Source organism: Bubalus bubalis, chromosome 5, assembly GCF_019923935.1.
Source record: "Bubalus bubalis isolate 160015118507 breed Murrah chromosome 5, NDDB_SH_1, whole genome shotgun sequence".
Classification (NCBI taxonomy): Eukaryota; Metazoa; Chordata; class Mammalia; order Artiodactyla; family Bovidae; genus Bubalus; species Bubalus bubalis.
Window position 1 is genome coordinate 94,317,421 of NC_059161.1, and position 26,854 is coordinate 94,344,274.

At 36.3% G+C, this 26,854-nt stretch overlaps 1 long non-coding RNA gene across 3 annotated transcripts in view; it reads right to left on the reverse strand.

Annotated features, from left to right (window-relative positions):
• The window catches only part of LOC123333768, a 113,935-nt gene that overhangs the window by 73,199 nt on the left and 13,882 nt on the right, over positions 1-26,854 (reverse strand). The window contains exon 3 of one of the 3 annotated variants that reach the window (XR_006551313.2): positions 18,653-18,701. The exons of 1 other annotated variant lie outside the window; for it this stretch is intronic. This is a non-coding gene — a long non-coding RNA (uncharacterized LOC123333768). One more of the 3 variants, XR_006551311.2, reaches the window with a different exon arrangement.

The following is a 26,854-nucleotide window of genomic DNA, read 5'->3' on the forward strand; positions in this document are numbered from 1 at the left end:
TGCTCAGTCATGTTTGACTCTTTGTGACCCTAAGGACTCCTTTGGTTCTGCCAGGCTCCTCTGTCCATAGGATACTCCAGGCAAGAATACTGGAGTGGGTTGCCATTTCCTCCTCCAGGAGAGCTTCCTGACCCAAGGATCAAATCCACGTCTCTTGTGTCTCCTTGCATTGAATCAATTATACATATTAATATATCCACTCTTTCTTTCTGTTTTTTTTTTAAGATTCTTTTCCCATATAGCCCATTAAAGAATATTGAGTAGAGTTCTCTGGGCTTTACAGCAGGTTCTTATTGGTTATCTATTTTATACATGCTGCTGCTGCTGCTAAGTCGCTTCAGTCATGTCTGACTCTGTGCGACCCCACAGACAGCAGCCCACCAGGCTCGCCCGTCCCTGGGATTCTCCAGGCAAGAACACTGGAGTGGGTTGCCATTTCCTTCTCCAATGCATGAAAGTGAAAAGTGAAAGTGAAGTCGCTCAGTCATATCTGACTCTTAACGACCCCACGGACTGCAGCCCACCAGGCTCCTCCATCCATGTATTTTCAAGGCAAGAGTACTGCAGTGGGGTGCCATTGCCTTCTCTGTGATTTTATACATAATAGTGTGTATATATCAATACCAATCACCCAACTTATCCCTCCCCCTCATCTGCTGGTAATCATATGTTTGTTTTCTACTTCTGTGACTCTATGTTTGTTCCATAAATAAGTTCATTTATACCTCTTCTAATATTCCACATATAAACAATATCATATGATATTTATCTTTCTGTGTCTGACTTACTTAACTCAGTATGACAATCTTTAGGTTCATCCACATTGCTGCAAATGGAATTATTTCATTCCTTTTGTGGCCAAGTAATATTCCAACATTCAAAAAACTAAGATCATGGCATCTGGTATACTATCACTTCATGGCAAATAGATGGGGGAAAAGTGGAAACAGTAACATTTTATTTTCTCGGGCTACAAAATCACTATGGATGGTGACTGCAACCATGAAATTAAAAGATGTTTGCTTCTTGGAAGAAAAGTTATGACAAACGTAGACAGCATATTAAAAAGCAGAGACATCATTTTACCAACAAAGGTCTGTATAGTCAAGACTATGGTTTTTCCAGTAGTCATGTATGGATGTGAAGAGCTGAACCATAAACAAGGCTGAATGCCAAAGAATTGATGCTTTCAAACTGTGATGCTGGAGAAGACCCTTGAGAGTCCCTTGGACTGCAAGGAGATCAAACCAGTCAATCCTAAAAGGTATCAACCCTGAATATTCAATGATAGGACTGATCCTGAAGCTGAAGCTCCAATACTTTGGCCACCAGATGTGAAGAGCCGATACACTGGAAAAGACTCTGAAGCTGGAAAAGACTGAGGGCAAGAGGAGAAGGGCGCTACGGATAAGATGGCAGGATGGCATCACTGACTCAATGCACATGATTTTGAGAAAACTCAGAGATATAGTTAAGGGCAGGAAAACCTGATGTGCTGCAGTTCATGGGGTTGCAGAGAGTTGGACAAGACTTGGCAACTGAACAACAATATTCCATTGTATAAGTCTACTACCTCTTCTTTATCCATTCCTTTGTTGATGGATATTTAGGCTGTTTCCATGTCCTGACTGTTGTAAATAGTGCTGCAGTGAACACTGAGGTGCATGTGTCTTTTTGAATTACAGTTTTCTGTGGGTTTATGCCCAGGAGTGGGATTGCTGGGTAACTTGGTAGTCTTATTTTTAGTATTTTAAGGAACCTCCATATTGTTCTCCATAGTGGTTGTACCAATTTACATTCCAACCAAGAGTGTAGGAGGGTTCCCTTTTTTCTACTGGAGGGTTCTCCAGTATTTATTATTTGCAGATTTTTTGATGATGGCCATTTTGACCAGTGTGAGGTGATTTCTCACTGTAATTTTTTTTAATTTAAATTTATTTAATTAGAGGCTAATTACTTTACCATATTGTATTGGTTTTGCCATACATCAACATGAATTCACCACGGGTGTACACGTGTTCCCAATCCTGAACCCCCCTCCCACCTCCCTCCCCATATCATCCCCCTGGGTCATCCCAGAGCACCAGCTCCAAGCTACCTGCATCCTGCATAGAACCTGGATGGGTGATTCATTTCTTATATGATATTTTGATTTGCATTTCTCTAATAATTAGAGATGTTGAGCATCTTTTGATGTGCTTTTTGTCTTTTTTGGAGAAATGACTATTTAAATTTGAAGTTCATTTTTGATTGTTTTTTTTTTTTTTTTTTTTAATATTGAGCTGCATGAGCTGTTTGTACATTTTGGGGATTAATCTCTTACCACTTGCTTCATCTGCAAATACTTTATTCTGAGGGCTGTCTTTTTGTTTTGTTTATGGTTTCTTTTGCTGTGCAAAAGATTTTACATTAAATTTGATCCATTTTGGCTATCATATAGAGATCATGACAGATACCATGCCCAACATGTGGTACATGTCTGTGGTACATCCATTTCTGAATGGATACTTTCATAAGTGATTTCATGAAACCATTCAAAAATATTTATCAAGTATGTATTACATGTTGGGCACAGTATCTGCCATGATCTCCATTTGATAGATGACATAAAAGGAATTTGCCATAGTTCACATACCACATAGAACTTTAGTATTCTGATTCCAGTGATCATGGACAGCAATGGTAGAAGGAAAATTCATAAAACATGGTGAAAGAGCAGCTTACAACTGTCAACGGAGTAGATAAAGCATTTTTTTTTTTTAATTCTGCATGAGCTATCTGGAGACCATGCTACAGCTCTGGCTTAGGAGACAGAAGCAGAAGTCAGATATCTATGGATGAATGAAAGTTTAAGATATCTGTCTTCCACTTGTCAGATTCGATCTGATTCTGCAGAGATGACACATGAATCCTTTCCCATTTGGTCTCCAGGGTTACTATTTTTAATGCTATGGTCTATGATTGTTTTTCTCATTTGATGGTTTACTCCTTCTGTAAACAATCTGAAGGCTTCTCTTGCATATTCTTGGCTCTTCAAACTTTTCAAGACCCAGGCTGTCTTTATAACACAAGTAACCTGTTTTACCATTCATCAGGCTGGTTTTTTTCATGCCTAATGACTTCAGAGTTCAAACCTGAGACCCAAGGCCAGATTTGAGAGCCACGATCTCCTCACTGGACACTTAACATCTCTATGCTTCTTCTGGATGTCTAAAAGTGTTAAACAAATCACTTGGTTTCAGGATAGTGCTCTAGTGATTTCTAAAACAATGAAATCTTTTCTCAAAAAAAAAAAATAAAAAGGATTTCAAATGCTGTAAGAAGTGACATCATTATTATATATTTGGGCCAGGGACGATTTCTTTCTACAAAACAGTCTATAATCTTTCGGAAATGTTTTAACATCCTTTCTTTAGTGGTATAACTAGGCCCTCAAAAGGTGTCTAGAGGACTTCTGATCACTCAGTGCATTGACCTCTTTCTTAGTTCCCACCTTTATCTCTCAGCGGCAACTGGACTGTCAACATTTGCAGAAATGATCATGGACTTTGGAAGAAATACACATAATTGATTCTAATTTAAGTTACTTGCAAGCTGTGTATCCTAGGGTATGCTACCAAACTGTCTAAGATTTATTTTCTAGTAGATAAAAATGGTTTTTAAAACCATCTTGTGGTGTAGAGAATTAAGTGAATGTTAGATATGTTTTCCAGGGTGGGATTGTGCAGGGTAACAGCATCTCTCAATCGGTCCTGGTCTGTTAATAAGTTAAACACCATGCCTTACTTTTATTCAGATATCTGTTCTTTTATTCAAATATCTTTACTTTTATTCAAATATCAAATATCTGGTGTGAACATCATAGTGACTCGTACAAAGCAATAAATATATTTTTTCCTTTTCAAAATGCTCTTATCATCTGGATTCAGTCATTAAAGCTCAGGAAGTATTTACTATAACTGGATATTAAGTTCTTTCTCCTTTGGGAGAAGTTCTTATTATACCACTGGGGAAACTATGACAGTAAGTTTATGTCAGGCACTATGTGGAACATTTTAGATCAAATGCAGCTCAAACTAGTAAGAAAACAGAGCCCTTTAAAAATACTCCATAGTCAGATAAACTGTGTCTACCTAAATTGCCAACAAACATTGCTACTCACAGCTCCAAGTGTTAGCACATAGTCTGTTTTCCCAGTTTCAGGACATTAGTTCTTTCCATGGTTACTTTCCTGAAAGCCGTCCCTAATTCAGCCCTTTGAGACAAGACCTCCTAAATATATCTATTTCCTATTGTCACTGGAATCACATTGGGTGTTCAGATACTGACCCTTTCTGGCCACAAAGTGCTTGATGTCACTCACTTTCTATAGTTCAACCCAATATTAACTGCCTTGATTTTATCCTGAGCTTCTTTAGCACTACAGGTTAAGTGGTATGATCAAAGTTTAACCATATATATATATATATCTCCATTCATTCATTCCAATCCCCAAGTATTTATTGCTTAATATCATTCCTATATACTGTCCTGGCCATTGGAGAATAAACTCACAGAGCAGGAAACATACAAACAGAATAGAAGTAGAATTTATTTATGTAAAATACAATGCAAATAAGCAAAGGGAATGTGGAAACTCGCTACCTGAGAGGATATTGAGGGTTTATATCTGTAGGATGGGTCAGAATACTCAGATAAATATGTAAGAACAATCCCAAATGTCCAAGGACAAATGAGTGCATGAAGCACTCTGGTAAAGGGAAAGCTAGTAAAAAAATAAATAAGACTGGAAATGGTTCAAAGGGAACAAAGAACTTAATATGGAAGACAACATTGGTCTTTTTCAACATTAAAATTAATATTTTCTTAGAAGTCATGTTAAAAGTCATACAAAACTTAAAAGATGTACATAGTTTTATGACAGTTTGAAGACTATTATCACAACGTGTCCTTTTGGAAATAAGCATTGGTAACTGACATATATTTTGATAGAGATTTGTTGTCATTTAATAAAAATTAAACAAAAACACAAAAAAGATTTGTTCACTCTGGGGAAAACGATAAACAAACTTTATGTCCCCATTTCACCTAGCACATATATTTAGTTGTATATGCGACACTGAATAGCCTCCACACTTTCCTGTAGTCTGAATGTCCCTTGAGTGATCACTTTGAACTATATACCTCCAATTCTCATCTATGTGCTTATTACTCTCAAAATTAGAGCTTCAGACTGATTTTTATTTTGTTATGCCTGCTAGATAAGATAGCTTAAATATTCCATGCCTTCATTATCATCCACATGACTAAAACTGAACTAATGGGATATCTTCTGGAAATATGTCATTAAAAATATTCTAGGTATCTATCTCCCCTAATTTAGTATAATTTGATCCTAAGTAAATGACAAAAAAATCTCCCCCCAAAACTCTAAAATCATTTATTTTTGATGAACAAAATAAGAAATAGCCCAAGTGTTCCCTCCAAAAGGAATCTTAACAAAATGAGAGCAGTGAATAGTACATGATATAGTAAGTATCACCTGTGGAGAACTGCAATCATTGACCTGAACTAATCAGATATGGAATTCAAACATTCACAGCCTGTGAAGTCTGGGAAATCTCCAACATATTCATTATATTAAAATAGTTCCAGCCATGTAGCATCTGCTGGCAAAGCAAATAAATGCAGAATTCACAGGAGGAAAGGATCTACAACTCTGGCTCCTCAGGACCCCACAGATAAAACAAGTTAACTCTAACAATACAAAATAATAATAATTACTTCATTTATGATGAAATAAACTATTCTGAATAGGAGTGAGCAGTAATAGCAAACAGCTGTTTTAGATTACCAAAGATTACAGGCATTAAATGATCAGACATAGAATATAAAATAACAAAGTTTAAAATATTTAAAAAATTAAAAATATATAAAATTCAAAATATGTGTGAGAACCTAGAAACAGACTAAGTTCCATTTGTAGTCATTGCAATCACTCAGCTGCACACCTCTCCTATTTGGACTGAACTGAATAGGAGGTGCACAGGGATTTTTAGGGCAGTGAAAATATTACATATGATATAGTGGTGGATATATCACACTACATATTTTAAAAAATTCACAAAACTTACTGAAGTGTGAACCCTTAGTTATGCAATTTTATAAGGATCATTTAGGAGGTTAGTGGATACAAGCATGGAGAGCAGACTATGACAAATAATCAAATTGTATTACAAATATATTTAGCATCTCACAGAAGGGGCTGGGAAGAAATGCTGATCTAAGCAGACTGGGCAATGTGTGAAGTCCATGAAAGCAGAATAAGAAATTGTACACAGATAAAACTGTTATGAGGTTGGAGGTGTGAATTAACTATTTTAATATTACTATTCATGTATCCTTGGCTTGGACAATTAGGTAAGTGGATAATTCACGACTGAGTCAGAATTCTCATTGTTGGAGTACGATGTTAAAATAAACAAAGGAACAGGATACAGTGATCAACGTGGTAGTGGATTAGAAACACTGGTATAAACTCACATTTCGCTTAATAGTTATATATAGAAATATAGATTTGTTCCCGAAGTCAGGTCCAACACTTTTGCAACCCTATGGACTATTATCTACCAGGCTCTTCTGTCCTTGGGATTTCCCAGGCAAGAATACTGGAGTGGGTTGCCATTTCCTCCTCCAAGGGATCTTCCTGACCCAGGGATCAAACCCACATCTCCTGCACTGGCAGGCAGATTCTTTACCACTGAGCTACCTGGGAAGCAGAAATATGTATAGGCATGTATATATTCACTGGTTAGTACAAACATGGAGTCCCTTGCTCTGTCAGTTCAGAGGACTAGAGCAGAGACACTAAGAAGTAAGGATCCTGACATGTAATATCATTATTCAATAAAAAGAAAGAGGGATGCTTGGGAAAAAGTCTGATATTAGGACTGGGGCAAAAAAATATATATGAACCAGGGACATTTTCAAATGCAATAAAGTAGGGAAGCATTCAAAAATAAATTTAATCAAACAAAAATATCCACAATGATACAAGTATGTCAAAAGACACAGGAGATAACTGAAAGAGCTTCCAAAAGTCAAATTTGAAAAGAAAATTGAGCAAATATTTCTAGTAAATCAGTGTTGAATTATATCCCAAAGTATAAAATAAATATCCAGAGATCATACTAATATAAACATATGAGTAATTAAAGAAATGAGAGAGTAGGCACAAATCTGTTTATCTTCCAAATAATATATGTAGATACTTTTCCCTTCAAAAGGTGGAGCGTATCTCCTCTGGATGCACAAAACGATTTCCTTTCAAAGAGGACACTATGCAAAGGGCTGGATGATGCACAGATTAGAATTGAGATTGCTGGGAGAAATATCAATAACCTCAGATATGCAGATGACACCACTTTTACGACAGAAAGTAAGGAGGAACTAAAGAGCTTCTTGATGAAGGTGAAAGAGAAGAGTGAAAAAGCTGGCTAAAAACTCAATATTCAATAAACTAAGATCATGACACCTGGTCCCATCACTTCATGGCAAATAGATGGGAAAACAATGGAAACAGTGACAGACTTTCTTTTCTTGGGCTGCAAAATCACTACAGATGGTGACTGCAGCCATGAAATTAATAGATGCTTGCTTCTTGGAAGAAAAGCCATGACCAACCTGGACAGTATATTAGAAAGCAGAGATATTACTTTGCAGACAAATGTCCATTTAGTCAAAGCTATGGTTTTTCCAGTAGTCATGTATGGATGTGACAGTTGAACCATAAAGGAGGCAGAGTGCAGAAGAATTGATACTTTTGAACTGTGGTGTTGGAGAAGACTCTTGATAGTCCCTTTGGCTGCAAGGAGATCAAAGTGGTCAATCCTAAAGGAAATCAACCCTGAATATTCAGTGGAAGGGCTGATGCTGAAGCTGAAACACCAATACTTTGTCCACCTGATGTGAAGAGCTGACTCATTGGAAAAGACCCTGAGGCTGGGAAAGATAGAGGCAGGAGGAGAAGGGGTCAACAGGAGATGAGACTGTTGGATGGCATCACCGACTCAATGGACATGAGTTTGAGCAAGATCCAGGAGATGGTAAAGGACAGGGCAGCCTGGTATGCTGCAGTCCATGGGGTTGCAAAGAGTTAGACATGACTGAGTGACTCAGCAACAGATGCAAAGTGCAGAGGAAAGCACCTTTAAAATGGAGAAAACTGATAAATACTACCTCATCCAGGTAACCAAGGTCAACAGTGATATGCTGTTTTGATAGTATGTACCCATGATAACTCTCTTGTTTTTTTGATGATTCATCAGATGTTGGCAATTTGATCTCTGGTTCCTCTGCCTTTTCTAAAACCGACTTGAACATCTGGAAGTTCACAGTTCACATATTGCTGAGGCCTGGCTTGGAGAATTTTAAGCATTACTTTACTAGCATGTGAGATGAGTACAATTGTGTGGTAGTTTAAGTATTCTTTGGCATTGCCTTTCTTTGGGATTGGAATGAAAACTGACCTTTTCCAGTTCTGTGGCCTGGATGGTTGGATGGCATCACCGACTCAATGGACATGGGTTTGGGTGGGCTTCAGGAGTTGGTGATGGACAGGGAGGCCTGGCGTGCTGCGGTTCATGGGGTCGCAAAGAATTGGACATGACTGAGCGACTAACTGAACTGAAAGCAAATGAACCCATGATAACAATATGATGAAAATAGCATTTCTCTTTCTGGTCTTCATCCCAGTCACTCATAACCCTAGTCTATTCATTTTATGGGAAAGCATCAACATATTCCAATAGGCCCAAAATATCTGATAAGAATTCCTCAAATCTGTCAAGGTCATCACAAACAAGGAAAACTGAATGTCATAGCTAAGAGTAGCCTAATATGGTATATTGGATGGGATCCTGGAACAGGGGAAAAAAGACATTAGGCAAACTCCAAGGAACTCTGAATAAAGAATGAAATTCAGATAATAATATTGTATAAATGCTGGATCATTAATTACAAATATATACCATACTAATACAAAATTTTAATAATAAGAGAAACTAGCTATAGAATATAGGAACTCATATCAGCTTCACAATTTTTCTGGATATCTAAAATTGTTGTAAAATAATACTTGTTTAGAAGAAACATCACTAGGAACTAATAAATTTATATGAAAAAATAGCAAATTCAATTGCCAGGATGAATAAACAAGTATTCCCTTTTATGAACCTAATAAAATAGGCTCATATAAGTAAATTTATTTACATATTTAAAAATACTATTTCTAGTATATATAAAATGCATATGCCTAATGCACTTATAATGCATATTTTATAGATATATGCATATATAAACTAATATGTATATATTGGAGACAAACCATATCCAATGTAATAGTTATTGATAAAACAGATGAAACACTAGTGAAGTCATAAAAAAATTAACAACACAATTAGCATACTTGATTTAAAGGAAATATATGGAATGATAAATAACAAATTAGAGAAAATGCATTCTTAGTAAACATGATAAAATATATACAAAATACTTTGTGTTCCCAGTCATAAAATCGTAACAAAGCAAGACATTTTGAACACATATTCAACTTTTTAAAGAAACACAAACTAACATGTTTCTGATGGATGTCCCAGCATCAAGAAAAGAAATTAGTTTGTACAGATGAGAGCAACCTCTCAGATGAACTACCTACTTTTTTCTTACACATTTTTTTTAGGGAGAATGAGACACTGGATATGTACCTGCTATCAAGAAATGGCCTAACCTCTCCAACCAGTGTGGAGTGGCAAGTCACCACTTCACAGTGTGTTTTCTCCTCTGAGAAGTATTCAGAAGGGATTGCAACTAACCAGACTCCTATTTAATCAAAATTGAAATATTGCTCAGTTGTGTTTCTCTTCTTTCCTTCCTCAATACTTTGAGATTATTAAAGTAAAATAAACGAAAGCAAACAAAAGAGGCAGCTTTCAGGCTATTCAATTCATGATGAAGCAGATAATCATGACATTTACTATAAATTTATATTTGTTTTATATATGTTTGTTAATGTAACTGGAATATTTAACCTAGACAAGTGTCAATTAACATTCTCATATTTATATAGTGATATTAAAATAAGTACAATCATCTTTGATTTTGATGTTAAGAGAAATGTTTTACTTTTTAGTTATTAAAACCCATATTGGCTTAAAAAAATAAAAATAAAGAAACAATATGCTGTTAAATCAGAAATCAGCAAGTATGGGATACTTTTACCCTCCAAGCAATCTGAACATTATCATAGACACTTCTAATTATCTGTAGCTCATAAGAGCTTGTGCTCAGTCATGTCTGACTCTTTGTACCCCATGGACTGCAGCCCATTAGGCTCCTCTGTCCATGGGATTTCCCAGGCAAGAATACAGGAGTGGGTAGCCATTCTCTAGTCCAGGAGATCTTCCTGACCCAGGGATTGAACCCATGTCTCCTGCGCTTGCAGGCAAATTCTTACCACTAGTGACACCTGGGAAGCTCTGTTCATAAAAGAAATCATAATAAAAATGTAAATGCTTAGAAGAGAATTGATTACTATTTTAAAAATTTTAGCATGAAGATGAGACAAACAATATTAAAGATAAATGTATAGCCTTAAATGTTATATTAAGGAAATAAACTACTAAAAATCAATGAGCCAATATCCAACTTCAGATTAAAAAAAGTAGGGAACAACAGTGGCAAGAACAGAAATGAAAGTAAAAATAAAAAAAAAAAATGGAAAAATTTCTTTAAAAGAGAGTTAAATATGCTACTTTTGGGCAAGACAAAGTGAATAAAATACAGAAATGCTCAAATAAAAGTACATTAGAAAATGAAAATGACAAATTAAAAAAAATAAGAGCATACCTTTAAGAAACATGTGCCAATACTTTGTATATTTAAATACTGCTGCTGCTGCTACTGCTGCTAAGTCGCTTCAGTCGTGTCTGACTCTGTGCGACCCCAGAGATGGCAGCCCACCAGGCTCCCCGTCCCTGGGATTCTCCAGGCAAGAACACTGGAGTGGGTTGCCATTTCCTTCTCCAATGTATGAAAGTGAAAAGTGAAAGGGAAGTCATTCAGTCCTGTCCGACTCTTAGCGACCCCATGGACTACAGCTCACCAGGCTCCTCTGTCCATAGGATTTTCCAGGCAAGAGTACTGGAGTGGGGTGCCATACTACATACTAAATATATCAGTATATGTGTACATACACACATATGAAACATATATACACACACATACATGTCATATGTGTGTATATGTGTGTACATATATACACACACACAGACACACAACAAATTTCTAGAAATTCTCTTTAAAGAGGAGAAAACCAAAATTCCATCAGGGAAATTAAGTTTCTTATAGAGGTTCAAAATATTCTCCAAAGACAAACACCAAGCTTTATGATTTAAAGGACTATATGACAAAGCATTAATAAAACAGATCATTGCAATTTTAAACAAATGTCCTAAGGCATGGGAAAAAAGGACTCTCTTCAATTAAATCTATGAAGCCAATATAATCTTGATAAACAAACTTTGTCATGGTAGTATAAAAGAGGAATGCTACAAGTAAATCACCTCATGAATAAATTTGTAAAACCTTCAGTAAAATATGAGCCAGCTAAATTCAGCAATATATAAAAGAGATCATAACTCATAAACAAGTAAAGCTTATCTGTGACAAGCAAGGTGGGTTCAATACTGAAAACTCTAATGATGAAGATTGTCACATTAACTGATTGAAAGAGGGGAAAAAAGATTTTTTTCCATAATGCAGAGAAAAGTAACTGATATTAGTAAGCATTCATTCAAGATGCTTAGTTATTAACAATAAAAATAGAAAGGATTTCCTCAGTCTTCTAGATATTATTTAACAAAATCCTACAGCAAAGTTGGTTACTAAAATAAAGAAGATGCTCATGAATGGTTTCTGTTGGACTGAGATTCTTGTCATTGGAGTACGCATAAGGGAAAAACTTAGTTAAACGTTTACAGATCATGAAACAAGAAACACAAGCATATCTGTAGATAAAATTATCTAGAATAAACACTTCAAAGAATCTGCAAGTTATTAGAATGAAGAAGAATGTTTGCCAATGTAACCAGACACATAACCAATATATAAAAATCAATGGGAATTTTACACAGCAGCCACAAATGCAAATTGTAGTTTGTAAAATGATACAATTTACTAAATCATAACAAAATGTGAGATTCATAGCAACATATATAATGAAGGAAGTACAAGATTGAACCTCAAAATTGAAAAACAAATATTGAAGGGTATTTATGAAGAGACCAAAAGAGGTGTGGAAATATACTTTGCTCTTGGATAAAACAACTCAATATTCTGGACATATTTTTTCTTTACATCCAGAATCATTAGTTTCAATAAAATTCTAATAACACTCTCAAAGTTTTTATTTAAAAGAAACTTGAGGGCTATTTAAGGATTATATAATAAGAATGATGTTAGAAACACCAAACACTTCTGAAGGAAGTGAAGAAGAAAGTGGAAGATAATATCCAGCATGGTATCAAAAATAAAAAAAATTACAGTAACTAAAATATTACTTAAGAATTAGAAATAATTGGCATGGGAAGAGAAAAGAGGCACATAAAATAGTGCAGAACACAAGAATATTTTCAGCATTATATAAAAGCTTGATATATAAAAAAGTTTTGTTTTGCCAATCACTAGGGAAAGATAGGCTTATAAATTAATTATGCTTGGACAATTAATTATCATGTACACGATTCAATTCTAGGTGGATTAAAGAAAATAATAACTTATGTGAAGAGGAAAGTAAACTTTTTTGAAGAGAATATATATAACTATTTATATGACCTCAGGCTAATGAAGAACTTCTCATTACAAGATTTCAAATGTGCAACCTATGAAGGGATGCAATAAATGTAAAATTCTGTTTATTAACTCAACAAATTCTCCTTGAGTACTCTGTGTTCCAGTCATTGTGCTAGATGCTATGGACATATCAGTGAACAAAACTTTTTGTTTCCCCCTTGTAGAATTTACTTTCTAGTTAGATGTTTGCAATATATGTGTCTCAGGCCATTTGTGCTGCTATAACAAAATACCATAGACTAAATGACTTAAAACAATAAAAATGTATCCCTCACAGTTCAAGAGGCTGAAAAATCCAAGATGAAAGCCCTGATGGATTCAGTGGTGTGGCTGTTGCCAGCATGTTTCCTGTTTCACAGATGACTATCTTTTCACTATGGCAGAAAGGAGGAGCAATCCCTCTGGGTCTGCTTTATAAGGGCACTAATCTCATTCAGGAGGGCTCCACCCATGCTATCCAATTAGCTCCCAAAGGCCCATCACCAATCAACGTCACATTGGATATAAGGTTTCAAATATGAACATTAAGGGGGACACAAATTTTCAGCCTATAGAAATAGAACTGTCAAAGGATTTGTATTTAGATACATACCTATCTTCGAAATGTAAGTTTTCAGAAAGGGGCAAAATAACCTCATAGAAAAATAGCCAAAGGTCATACACAGTGTTTTTCACAGAAGGAGAAGCCTTGATATTCAATAAATAAAATACTTTTATGTAACAGTGATGAATAAAATAAAAATGAAAATCAAAGGTAATAGCACTTTATACCCTCCTGATTGGCCAAAATTAAAAAGACAAAAACCAGACACTTGTGAAACTAAGAAACAAATACAAACTTTAGACACTAATGACAGAAATACAAATCATTAAACCACTTTGAAATCAATTAAGCATTATCTTGTGAAGTCAAAGATATGCATTTCCAATGACCACGCAGTTCCCCTCTTAGCAAAACACTAGGATATGTGCACCAGAAGTTCATGTTCAGAGCACCAATATTCGCTATAGCAAAAAGCTGGAAACAACCCAAGTGGACTAGATCAATAATCTGAATTTTATTTATACAATGAAATATGTACTTTTCCACATAATTTTAGAATCAACAAATCTGAATAAAATGACATTTCCTATTTTGCAAACTTTTATCTCTGCCCAATATTCCTCTGTAAATAGCTTTTTTTTTTTTTTTTACCAATTATTGAAAATGACAATGCTATGACCTCTGTTATACATTTCTCACAATTTAACCTATTTACTACTTTGTTTGACAAGTATTATCTCCTGTTTTGCAAGGTAAAGAAACAACATCACAGGGATCAAGTGTTGTACCCAAATCTCACAACCCAAAAAAGGCTGGTGTTATATTCAAACCCAAAGCTGTTTATCTACAAGGGCTATACCCTTCTCTATTATTTCTCTGTTACAATTTTGTGTGTCATATTTTTTAAGGACTACTTTTACAGTTTCTCTCCCATGAAACCTTTGAAAAATGATCCCCAGATGGAAAACCTGTAATATCCATCTGGGAAATGTATCTGTATCTATATGTAGGTATGTATATAGATATACACATTAATACATACACAGATATATATATATACCTGAATTTCATTCAAAATAAACCATCAAAAGTTTTTATGGATGAGAAATCATATATATTTCTATAATACAATAGAAATAAATTATTATATTTACTTGGCTATACAATTTTACATTGTAGCATAGTTTTATTTGTTCCTCTATACCTGATTCCTTCTGCTGGAAGCGGGTAGAGAGCAATTATTAAATTTTGGCTTCCTGTTGCAACATTTTTTAGAGGATCTTTCATGGCAAGTACTGAAATAAGTGTATTTCCATTGAATTATATGTCTTTTTTTCTTGATAGACAGGTAGATAAATTAAAAGGTACACACAATACATTTAAAAGCAATACACAATAAGGTTACTGTCTAAGAAGTAATTTAAAATTTTGTGTGTACTAGATTTTGAGCCATGTGCCAACACAAACAGGATGACTAATGATGACAGATAAACTGGGAAACTCAGGTGACAGCTAACATTTGGCAATAGATCAGTTCCCCATCACAGAGAACTAAATAGTTTCACTATATCAAACAAATTGCAAAATTATGACTACCTGGAAAACTATAATAATTTACTGTAAATCAGAGTACAACAGGACAAACATTTTCAACTGTGTATCTCTCTAGCACTGATATTTCAGCTTCTGAGGAAAGATGTGAATTTACTGTAGTCATAAAGAACAATTTGCAATGCATATTTTGATGTCATGAGATTAATAAAACTGCATCCTCTGGGCAATGATTTGTCCCAGGATTGGCACAGCCTCTAAAGGGCTGTAAATATTATTGTACATAAATAGTGCACAAATTCTCAACACGTCAGTATACTTATGAAATGAGGAAAATTACTGTTTTAATCATAGTCAAAATGTTATGGCAGGTAGAGTTGGAGCATTTATAGGGCAGAGATTCTATTAGACATTATCATTTTTAGAACAGCCTCTATTATTTCCACCATACAGTTAGGTCAAACAAATTTAAAACAATAAAACAAAAGCATGTCTCCTGAAATTCACAAAGGCATGGAAGAAGACCATTTCACCACTGTCCTTCATAGGTACAACCATCATCTCCCAGCCTAAAGGAGACAGGACATTTCCATTTTCTTTGAAGTGGTTTTAGCTGAGTGACTCATCTGAGGTTAATTTCACAGTCTATGTTCCTCAGGGTCTTTATGTCTGGATTTATTTTGTCTCCTAAGAATATGCATCTTATTTAGACTTTATTAAAGATACATTTATTGAGTACTAACTACTAGACATTATTCTAGAGATTGCATATACAGAGATGGAGAAAACAGATCAGGTCATGCAGCCTACATTCCAGAGAGGACAGAAACAGTGCCACTTCTATGACTGATTATCCCTGAGGTGGTGTAGAAAAATATTTTTAGGTAGTAGGATTGAGAAATAGTTTTTTTTTTTCCTGAAAAATATTTATTACTATATAGCAGATTTAGCTGGAATATGTATGGAAATGTTCTTTGGCTTCAGACAATGGAACAACAAAACTACAGTGCTTAAATAGTGGCTTATTTCTCATATAACAAAATGATGTGAGTAGCTAAGTCTCAGCTCTGGTTCAGGGTCTGCATCTATGTGACTTATTATCTTTCTTCATGAATACGAGATGGTGGATGCAGTTCCAGCCTTGACCTACTGACAAAGCAGGAGAAAAAAAGGGGAGGGGGCAGTGTGGATTAGGTTTATCCCATTGGCCAAAACTGTAGCATATTGTCTTCCTCATTTCTTTAGTTGAATCGGAGGTTGGAAAGTAAATATTTGCTTCTATGGCCTTTAAAACAGAGCTAGACAGGATAGAAAGGAAATGGAATTTTGAGTTGAATTAGACTACCTATACAACATGCCATAACTGAGGAAGCAGATTTGGGTATCTTCTGCATATGATATTTAAATAGGAGTGAATGAGATTGATGTGTCTAGATCAGTGCTTTTGAATAAACCTCTGTAATGCTTAAATTGTTTTGTCTCTCTGCTGTTTAATACAGTAGTTACTGGTTACATGTGGCTGTTGAGTCCATAAAATATATCTAATGTGGCTGAGGAACTTTACTTTTAACTTTCTTTAATTAAAAGTTAACTTCATGTAGCTACTGATGACCATACTAAACAGAAAATCTAGATAGTGTGGGAATGAAAAGAGAGATTAGCACTTAGAAGCTCAATATTTTGAAGGTTTGTACAAAGAGAATGACAAAGACTACACACACACACACACACACACACACACACACACACATGCATACATATATGAAAGTGAAAGTCTTAGTCACCCAGTCATGTCTCTTTGTGACCCCATGGACTGTAGTCCACCAGGCTCCTCTGTCCATGGGGTTTCCCAGGCAAGAATACTGGAGTGGGTTGCCATTCCCTTCTTCAGAAGATCTTCATGACCCAGGGATTGAATCCGGGTCTCCTGCATTGTAGGCAGAATCTTCATTGTCTGAGCCACCAGGGAAGCCCATGCATACATATATATACACACATTTATGTTTTGTTTATTTTTCTATATAAATAATGATATATGATATCTGAAGATGAGAAAGGTGGGAAGAAAACTGAAAGATAAGGTATGAAATACTTAAATAAGGTAACAATATAGAAATGGATCAGCTAGTGATGTCAGTAAGATAGTGGGATAGGATATTCCAGGCCTCATTGCCCTTAAGAAACCAATTTGACAACCATTCATGGAGCAAATACCTTCACTAGAGCACCGAAATCCACATGAGAGATTGTGGCATTTGAAAATAGCACAGAAATGAGAAAAGACATGTTAGAGAGAGGAGGAAGCCCAGTTTTACTTAATCTGCATCGCTCTTCCTCCAAGCCTGTGCAGTACAGGACCAAGAGAGAGAGCCCTCAGCCCAGAAGTTCTCTTATGAAGGTAAGAGAGCCCAGTGACTGTCGGACTTCACTGCAGACCTTCTCTCCAGGCCTGCCAGGGTCTGTGAACCTAGACCTGCTAGCTTGCAGACCCTAAAGCTGAGCCCACCTGTGGACCCTGGTACAAGGTCACTCACCTGCAGTATAGGGGAGCAGAAAAAATTTAAATGAAAGAAACTATAAATAAGACACTTATTAGAGAGTTAAGGGAAGAAATCATATACATAAACCATTACCATGGTACCAACACCAAGGTATTAATCATAAAGGAACAACAGGAAACCAAAAAAAAGCATGGTTTGAAATAAAAAATGAAAGTGGTGAAAGTTAAAGATGAAATCATAGAAACACTGGAGAATGAAGTTGAGAAAAATCTATGAAAGTAGAACCTCCCCAACTTTTAAAAAAAAACAAAAACAAAAACAAAAATTGGACAGAAAGAAACTTAGGTGACTCACCATTATATTAACAGAAGTTTCAGAAAGGTAAGCACAAGTGAAAAATAATGCCTATGACCAGTCCTCCAAGCTGATCTGGGACAACACAATGCTGCAGCTGGTTGGGCATGTAAACACTGCAGACTGTACTCTGCCAAGACGATCAGCAACAGACACATTGTGCAATAGCTGTCACACAACTCCTGGCATTGCTGCCATGCGCACAACTGGATTGAACTAACTGGTTCCTCTTTATTTGGGTCAAAGCTTCTGATTCAAGGTCCAGAAGAGGTGGATCTGATTCAGGAAACCAGGTGGAGTAATCATATCCTTGTTGCAAAGGAGGCTCAAGACTTCTTTATCCACCAATTTCAACTTCTATAATGAGAGTCTGGCTCAAAAAGTGTATGACTTCACCTACATAGGAAAGGTTTAGATACTAGCACCCAAAAGAATCACAAATGTTCACTACACATGGAGATTAATATTAGGAAGCAGAGAAGAGGAGTCTCAGGGTGAAGTTAAAGAGAAAATCAGAAGAATGGCTGTCTATACAGCAGGAAGTCTACACTGAAGCAGGAGGAGAGAGAATTTGGGGAGAATTATAGGCAACCAGTCCATTCTAAAGGAGATCAGTCCTGGGTGTTCTTTGGAAGGACTGATGCTGAGGCTGAAACTCCAGTACTTTGGCCACCTCATGTGAAGAGTTGACTCATTGGAAAAGACTCTGATGCTGGGAGGGATTGGGGGCAGGAGGAGAAGGGGACGCCAGAGGATGAGATGGCTGGATGGCATCACTGATTCGATGGACGTGAGTCTCAGTGAACTCCGGGAGTTGGCGATGGACAGGGAGGCCTGGCGTGCTGCAATTCATGGGGTGGGAAAGAGTCGGACATGACTGAGAGACTGAACTGAACTGATAAACAAACAGACAAACTCAACTCAACAAACACAACAATAACAACAAAAATCTGGTAGTGTATCTGAGGAATTAGAATATTTAGAAAATAATGTCAACAAATGTTTTACAGTTCTTAAGGGACATTTCAAAGAATTTTATAACTTGATAAGTGTAAAACAAACTAAAGAAGTGCAAAATCCAGACAAGCATTTTCAATGAAAAATTAACCCCAAAAAAGAAAACAAAAGAAATGCAATTTCATCAGTTTTCAATTGGATTCTTCAGTATCTTTCAGACATTTAGAGTCATAAAAATGTGTTTTACCTATATAAAATAAAATAGGTGTACAAACAGAAATCTTTCAATTTGTAATACTGAAAATTTTTTTTAAAAAAGCACACTCACACAGTAGTATTTAGAATAATAAACTTAGGAACAGAGGAAACTGTTGAAAAGTTTGAAAGTCCCTAGAAATAGAATTTCAAAGTAGGGATGATAACGAAAGGACTTGTTAAAAGTAAAAATATTTTTTAAAGAGGATCTAAAATATTACCTCTTCTCATGAGTTCTATCATGGCAGAGTGAGTCCTTTTCTTTATGTGTTCCCTCAGCATTTTATATACATTTTTATCATAGTACTGGTCATACTGGATCATAATTATTTACATTTCTGTTGCCCTCAGTAACTACATTCTCTATGCCTAACACAGAGGATTATGCCAGGTGTGATATAAATGCCAAGTAAATTTTTCTTGAACTGATCTATACTCAGCCTTCTCCACTCTAGTTTTTATGTTCTTTATTTCATCTTTTCCCCATTTTTACACACAGCATTTCAATGTTTTTGCTCCTAATTAGAAAAGAAAATCTTCCATATCCTCATGGAAGGAAAGCCAGAAATTTTAGAGTGAGTTCCTCCAGTTATTATCACTTTTCTTTGGGTCTATCTTCACATTTTACTCTGAAATATTCACTGGGTAAAACCAAGTTTACACTTACTACCTAAAATTACATGGGTGAATTGCTGATGACTTTTTATAAAAGTATATTTAAAATATTCCACATATGAAAACTTTCTATAAAAGTCTATTTAAATATTTCACATACTAAAACCTAGATAAGGAAGGTTCAATTCATCCATTGATTAGATGTACCCATTGTAGAAAAAACGTGAACAATCCATGAAGATTCTTAGCCCTTCAGATGTCTATAGATTCTTGACAGTTCTGTTCAAGGATTTTGATTACAATCACGAGACAGCAGAATTCAAACTCCAGATTATCACTTCTTTCCAACTTGCAACTTTTTAAGATCGCTCTTGAGCTAGGAAACAGAATTCTTTTGTGAATCTGAATCAGTGATTTGCAGAACAAGTCTCCAAAGTTAGATTCCTTATTCTATGTTAAAATATTCACAGGTATTAAATGCTACACAAAGAAACTGAGTCAGTTTATCTTAAATAATTTGGTCTTTAAGTAATTGTCTAATTTTTTTGCTTTATATTATTTCCTTAAAAAAATCAAATATTTATTTGGGAAAAATACTATAGGTCATCTTGTTTGAGAACATGGGGTTTGGCTTGACGGGGTTGTTAAGAAGATTTAATGGAATCACTAAGGTTTATTTTAAACTTGTTTAGAAACATTTTTACACTCCATCTGCCTACCAATATTAATTTTTAAAAAACAGATTGAGAATTTATTGGTATCCTAGGAGGAGGGCAAATAAAGACCATAGGGATTTCCAGTTTTGAGCTAGTTGCACAGAAGGTGAAGGTCTTATAAAGGCAGAAGGGGAGAAGAATAAAGTACCTTCTCAAATCAAAATGAGCAAAAACAAGAAAGCAGTTGTATAATAAAGAGCCTTAGAATGGCAATTGTGATGAATGTGCTTTCCATCGATGGATGAATCAAATTCATGGTGTGCTCAGAAGTCTGACACACAGGGGTATCTGGAGGCTGTGTGGTGGTTAAGGATCCAGTGGTCATTCCCTTTGATATAATTTATTTTCTTGGTTTGCAGATAATGCCACTAAATTTGATCCAGGTTGAAATCAGCACCACTCAAAAGCAATGAACTTGGCAGTTGAGATATAGCACTGAATGCATTTTTGAGGATAAATATACAGACAAAACAAGATTGAAAATGTTGTATCCTCTGTTCTGGACTTATGACTTTTGCTGAATTTTATGCATTAAAACAAGGGGCATGATTGAGGGTAGCAGCTGGGTATCATATAATGGAAGCAGTGCATTCTGGGTGTCTGGAGGCCAGAATTGGGGCCATTGTTCTGCCTCCACGTTGTAACTTGGAGAAAACCACATTTGTCGGTGTCTCACTTGCTGCACGTGTACAATAAAAAAGTAAGATTGCTTGGGGCTGGTGCACTGGGACGACCCAGAGGGATGGAATGGGGAGGGAGGAGGGAGGGGGGTTCGGGATGGGGAACACATGTATACCTGTGGCGGATTCATTTTGATATTTGGCAAAACTAATACAGTTATGTAAAGTTTAAAAATACAATAAAATTAAAAAAAAAAAAAGTAAGACTGGGTGTTCTCTGGGCTTTTTCCAGTTTGAAAATTAAATGCTTCTGTGTAACTAGAGATAATCAACCATGGATCATTGGGCATTAAACTAGGGAATGAGGGCCACTGGTTGAGTAACTCCTATATTCTAAGGTTTATATGGACTAAGAAGCAGCATGTAAGCCTTGTGGTCAGACCACCTGGGTTACTACCTTGTTTTCACTATTTTACTAGATGTGTAACTCTGGGTAAGTTATCTAAGCTCTCTGCTTTTCTCACCTACAAAATGGGGCTAGTTATAATAATCGTAATTCTATAAAGTAGGGATAAATAGTACCCCATCTCATAATCTTTAGGAGGATTCATGTGTTAGTTTTTAAGGTGCTTAGAAGAGTACTTTTCATAGGTGCACACAATAATATTAGTCATTGTATGTGTTTATTTGAATATTTATAATGATACATGCTCTTTTACAACTGAAAAAAATTATGTTTCTTAGTTTCCTATTTAATTTGTTAAAGAATGACAATTATAATTTGAATATTTTTATCAATCTCCTTTTAACAAGTCCAGCTAAGAGTCTGCAAAATAGTAGATTCTGGCAAGAGTGAATAAATGAATAAGATCAAAGACTTTGTTAGATATTGGAGCCCATGTAACTACGTGTGACAAGTATGAAAATGGTTATATTTCAAGCAGGAAAATCATGCCTTTTATGCCTCTTAATATTTTTTAGATAGCAACATTCTTTTTCCCATGCTGATTAAAAGACCTCATAGATTTTTCAGTTACCTTTGACCCTGCTGCCCTGATATTTACATTTATAGAAATTGCTACCTGTCCCCAGAGCTCAGCACTCTTAACGTGACACAGAATATTCAGGTGTTTCTGGAAAGGGGCTGTTGAGCACTAGCAATATAGACATAGAGAATAGCTACTTTTACTAAAACAAAATCAGGGGGAGTAGAGGATTATAAACAATAGAGCAATTCATTATGGCTAAAAAGCAGTATTATCTTAATTCTAACCACCATTTTGATCTAGTTAGCAGAAATCTTGAAATATTGCTGAGTGAATGGATTATTACTGAGTGAAAATGTAAATGTAGCAGCATCATGATGGCACAACAGGTATTCTCATCTCTTTTTCTTGTTGCTAGGCTATGGTTACTATGACATTAGTCACTAACCCTACCAATCTGATTCGCACTAATAGAAAGCCATTTTCCACAAACTTGTGAAGAGTTTTATTATTAAAATAAAGCTTTATCAAATTTTTACCACTTTATTAAATTTTTAACTTGTTGAATATCAAAAGAAGATCTAACTAAAACTGAAGGCATTATATTTGATGAGAATATCTGTGCCAGATATTTTATATATATTTTACTTAATCCTTAATGGTAATCCAAAGACTTCGATTTTACTACTCAGTTTCACGGATGAATAAAGGAGGACACATGGAGGTTACATCGTTCAAACTTACACATCCAGCAAAATGAGAGAGCTTGGATATAAATCCATGGCTAACTGACTAATCCATATTTTTTTCATGATGCTATTGGATTAATCCTTAGAAAATTAGAGAAAGTTAAGTAAAATAAGAATCATCATTCCATCCAAATGAATTTGGAATGCTTGGCTCTGCAACAGTTTGTGATATTTGAGTTAATTTTATCAGTAGCATCAGCAACCTGGGTCTAATCATGTTCATAGCAACTGAGTGCTTAGCTGTATGTCAAGTACTGATTTTAACACTTCACATTTATATTTTCACTTAATTTTCACAAGAATAATGTGAAAAACGTATTATTATATCTCCATTTTATGGACAAAGAAATTATCACAGATATTTTAATTTTCCCAGAGTTAATAATGACCAAGTGCTTGAGTCAGTATTTAAACCTAAGTGGTCTGACTTCAGAGCCTATGGTGTTAATCTCTACCCTACACTGACCAGTTCACATTGAGGGTTGGACTCTGGTCAGAGACTATAGACTAATGATGAGCCAAGAGACGATAGACTAAATATGAGCCCAAACTGGAGTTTTGTCTGATAGGTGGAATAAAAAGGAATCGAGAGTTCTCCTGAAAGAGTGCTTCAGATCATCCTTTTGACTAATTTACTTTCTTCCAATGTCCTCAACTACAGAATAGACAATGAATCCAACTAATGCATCACTAATCCAACTAATGCACACCAGGACCCAGAGGCCTCACAGAGACTGAGCCAGACCTGCCTTTGAGTGTCTCCTGCAGAGGCACAGGTCAGCAGTGGCATGCTGACCTGGGTCACAAGCCCTCGGGGAAGAGGTTGCCATTAGCCCCACCGAGCAGATGACCCACAAACTGCAGAACAATTATACCAAAGAAATTCTCACACTGTTAAGACAGTTATAGGACCCACAACAGATTTTTCAAGGGGCTTGGCAAAGGGACTGAGAACCCCAGGTAATTTGAATTTGGAGGCCAGTGGGAGACTGAGCCAGACTTGCCTGTAAGTGTTCAAGAGTCTCCTATGGAGGCATGGGTTGACAGTTTGGCCTCAGGCCAAAAACAGGGACAGAACACAACCCTGCCCATCAATAGAAAATTGGACTGAAGATTTACTGGGCATGGCCCATAAAGAAAATTGAGTGCTGAAGAATTGATGCTTTTGAACTGTGGTGTTGGAGAAGACTCTTTAGAGTTCCTTGGACTGCAAGGAGATACAACCAGCCAATCCTAAAAGAAATCAGTTCTGAATATTGATTGGAAGGACTGATGCTGAAGCTCCAAAAATTTGGCCATCTGATGTGAAGACCTGACTCATTGGAAAAGACCCTGATGCTGGGAAAGACTGAAGGCAGGAGGAGAAGAAGACGGAAGATGAGATGGTTGGATGACATCACCAACTCGATAGACATGAATTTGAGCCCCTGGGTATTAGCGATGGACAGGGAAGCCTGGCATGCTGTGGTCCATGGGATCACAAGAGTCGGACATGACTGAGTGACTGAACAGAACTAAACTGATCATGGCCCTGTCTATCAGAACAAGATCCAGTTTCTTCACAGTCTCTCCCATCAGGAAGCTTCAGTAAGCCTCTTATCCTTATTCATCAGAGGGCAGATAGAATGAAAACCACTATCACAGAAAACTAACCAAACTGATCACATGGAACACAGCCTTGTCTAACTCAATGAAACTATGAGCTATGCCATGTAGGGTCATCCAAGATGGACAGGTCATGGTGGAGAGTTCTGACAAAACGTGGTCCACTGGAGAAGGGAATGGCAAATCACTTCTGTATTCTTTCCTTGAAAACCCCATGAACAGAATAAAAAGGCAAAAAGAAAGGACACTGAAAGATGAACTTCCCAGATCGGTAGGTGTCCCATATGCTACTGGAGAAGAATGGAGAAATAACTCCAGAAAGAATGAAGAGACAGAACCAAAGTGAAAACAATGCCCAGTTGTAGATGTGACTGGTGACGGAAGTAAAGTCAGATGCTGTAAAAAGCAATATTGCATAGGAACCTGGAACATAAATCAAGGTAAACTGGAAGCGGTCAAATGGGATAGCAAGAGTGAACACTGACATTTTAGGAATCAGTGAACTAAAATGGGCTAGAATGGGCAACTTAATTCAGATGACCATTATATCTAATACTGTGGGCAAGAATCTCTTAGAATAAATGGAGCAGCCCTCATAGTCAACAAAAGAGTCTGAAATTAGGTACTTGGGTACAAACTCAAAAATGACAGAATGATCTCTACTCATTTCCAAGGCAAACCATTCAAAATCACAGTAATCCAAGTCTATGTCCCAACCAATAATGCTGAAGAAGCTGAAGTTGAATGGTTCCATGAGAACCTACAAGACCTTCTAGAACTAACACCAAACAAAGATGTTCTTTTTATTATAGGGGACTCAAATGGAAAAATAGAAAGTCAAGAGATATCTGGAATAACAGGCAAGTCTCGCCTTGGGTAGAAAATGAAGCAGGGCAAAGGCTAACAGAGTTTTGCCAAGAGAATGCACTGGTCATAGCAAACACCCTCTTCCAACAACACAAGAAATGACTCTACACATAGACATCACCAGATGGTCAATACCCGAATCAGATTGATTATATTCTTTGCAGCCAAAGATGGAGCTCTAAGCAGTCAGCACAAACAAGAGTGGGAGCTGACTGTGGCTCAGATCATGAACTCCTTATTGCCAAATTCAGACTTAAACTGAAGAAAGTAGGGAAAACCACTAGACCATTCAGGTATGACCTAAATCAAATCCCTTACGATTATACACTGGAAGTGATAAATAGATTCAAGAGATTAGATCTGATAGACAACGCCTGAAGAACTATGGACAGAGGTTCGTGACAAAGTACAGGAGGCAATGATCAAGGCCATCCCAAAGAAATAGAAATGCAAATGGTAAAATGGTTGTCTGAGGAGGCCTTACAAATAGCTGAGAAAAAAAGAGAAGTTAAAGTCAAAGGAGAAAAAGAGAGAAATACCCATCTTAATGTAAAGTTCCAAAGAATAGCACGGAATGATAAAAAAGCTTTCCTCAGTGATCAATGCAAAGAAATGAAGGAAAAATTAGAATGGGAAAGACTAGATATCTCTTCAAGAAAATTAGAGATACCAAGGGAACATTTCATGCAAAGACAGGCACAATAAAGGACAGAAATGGTATGGACCTAAAAGAAACAAGATATTAAGAAAAGGGGGTAAGGAAAAACAGAAGAACTATACAAAAAAAGATCTTTATGACCCAGATAATCACAATGATGTGATCACTCACCTAGAGTCAGACATCCTGGAGCATGAAGTCAAGTGGGCCTTAGGAGGCATCACTATGAACAAAGCTAGTGGAGATGATGGAATTCCAGTTGAGCTATTACAAATCCTAAAAGATGATACTGCGAAAGTGCTGCACTAAATATGCCAGTAAATTTGGAAAACTCAGGAGTGGCCACAGGACTGGAAAAGGTCAGTTTTCATTCCAATCCCAAAGAAAACCATTGCCAAAGAATGCTTGAACTACTGCACAATTGCACTCATCTCACACACTAGCAAAGTAGTACCCCAAATTCTCCAAGCCAGGTTTCAACAGTCCATGAACAAAGAAATTCCAGTTGTTCAAGCTGGTTTTAGAAAAGGCAGAGGAACCAGCGATCAAATTGCCAACATCCACTGGATCATCAAAAAAGCAAGAGAGTTCCAGAAAAATATCTATTTCTGCTTTATTGACTATGCCAAAGCCTTTGACTGTGTGGATCACAATGAACTGTGGAAAATTCTTAAAGAGGTGGAAATACCAGACCATCTTACCTGCCTCTTGAGAAATCTGTATGCAAGCCAAGAAGCAGCAGTTAGAATCAAACATGGAACAATGGACTGGTTCCAAATTGGAAAGGGAGTACTTCACAGCTGTATATTGTCACCCTGCTTATTTAACTTCTATGCAGATTACATCATGCCAAAAGCTGGGCTGGATGAAGCACAAGCTGGAATGAAGATTGCCAGAAGAAATTTCAATAACCTCAGATATGCAGATGGCACCACCATTATGGCAGAAAGTGAAGAGGAGCTAAACA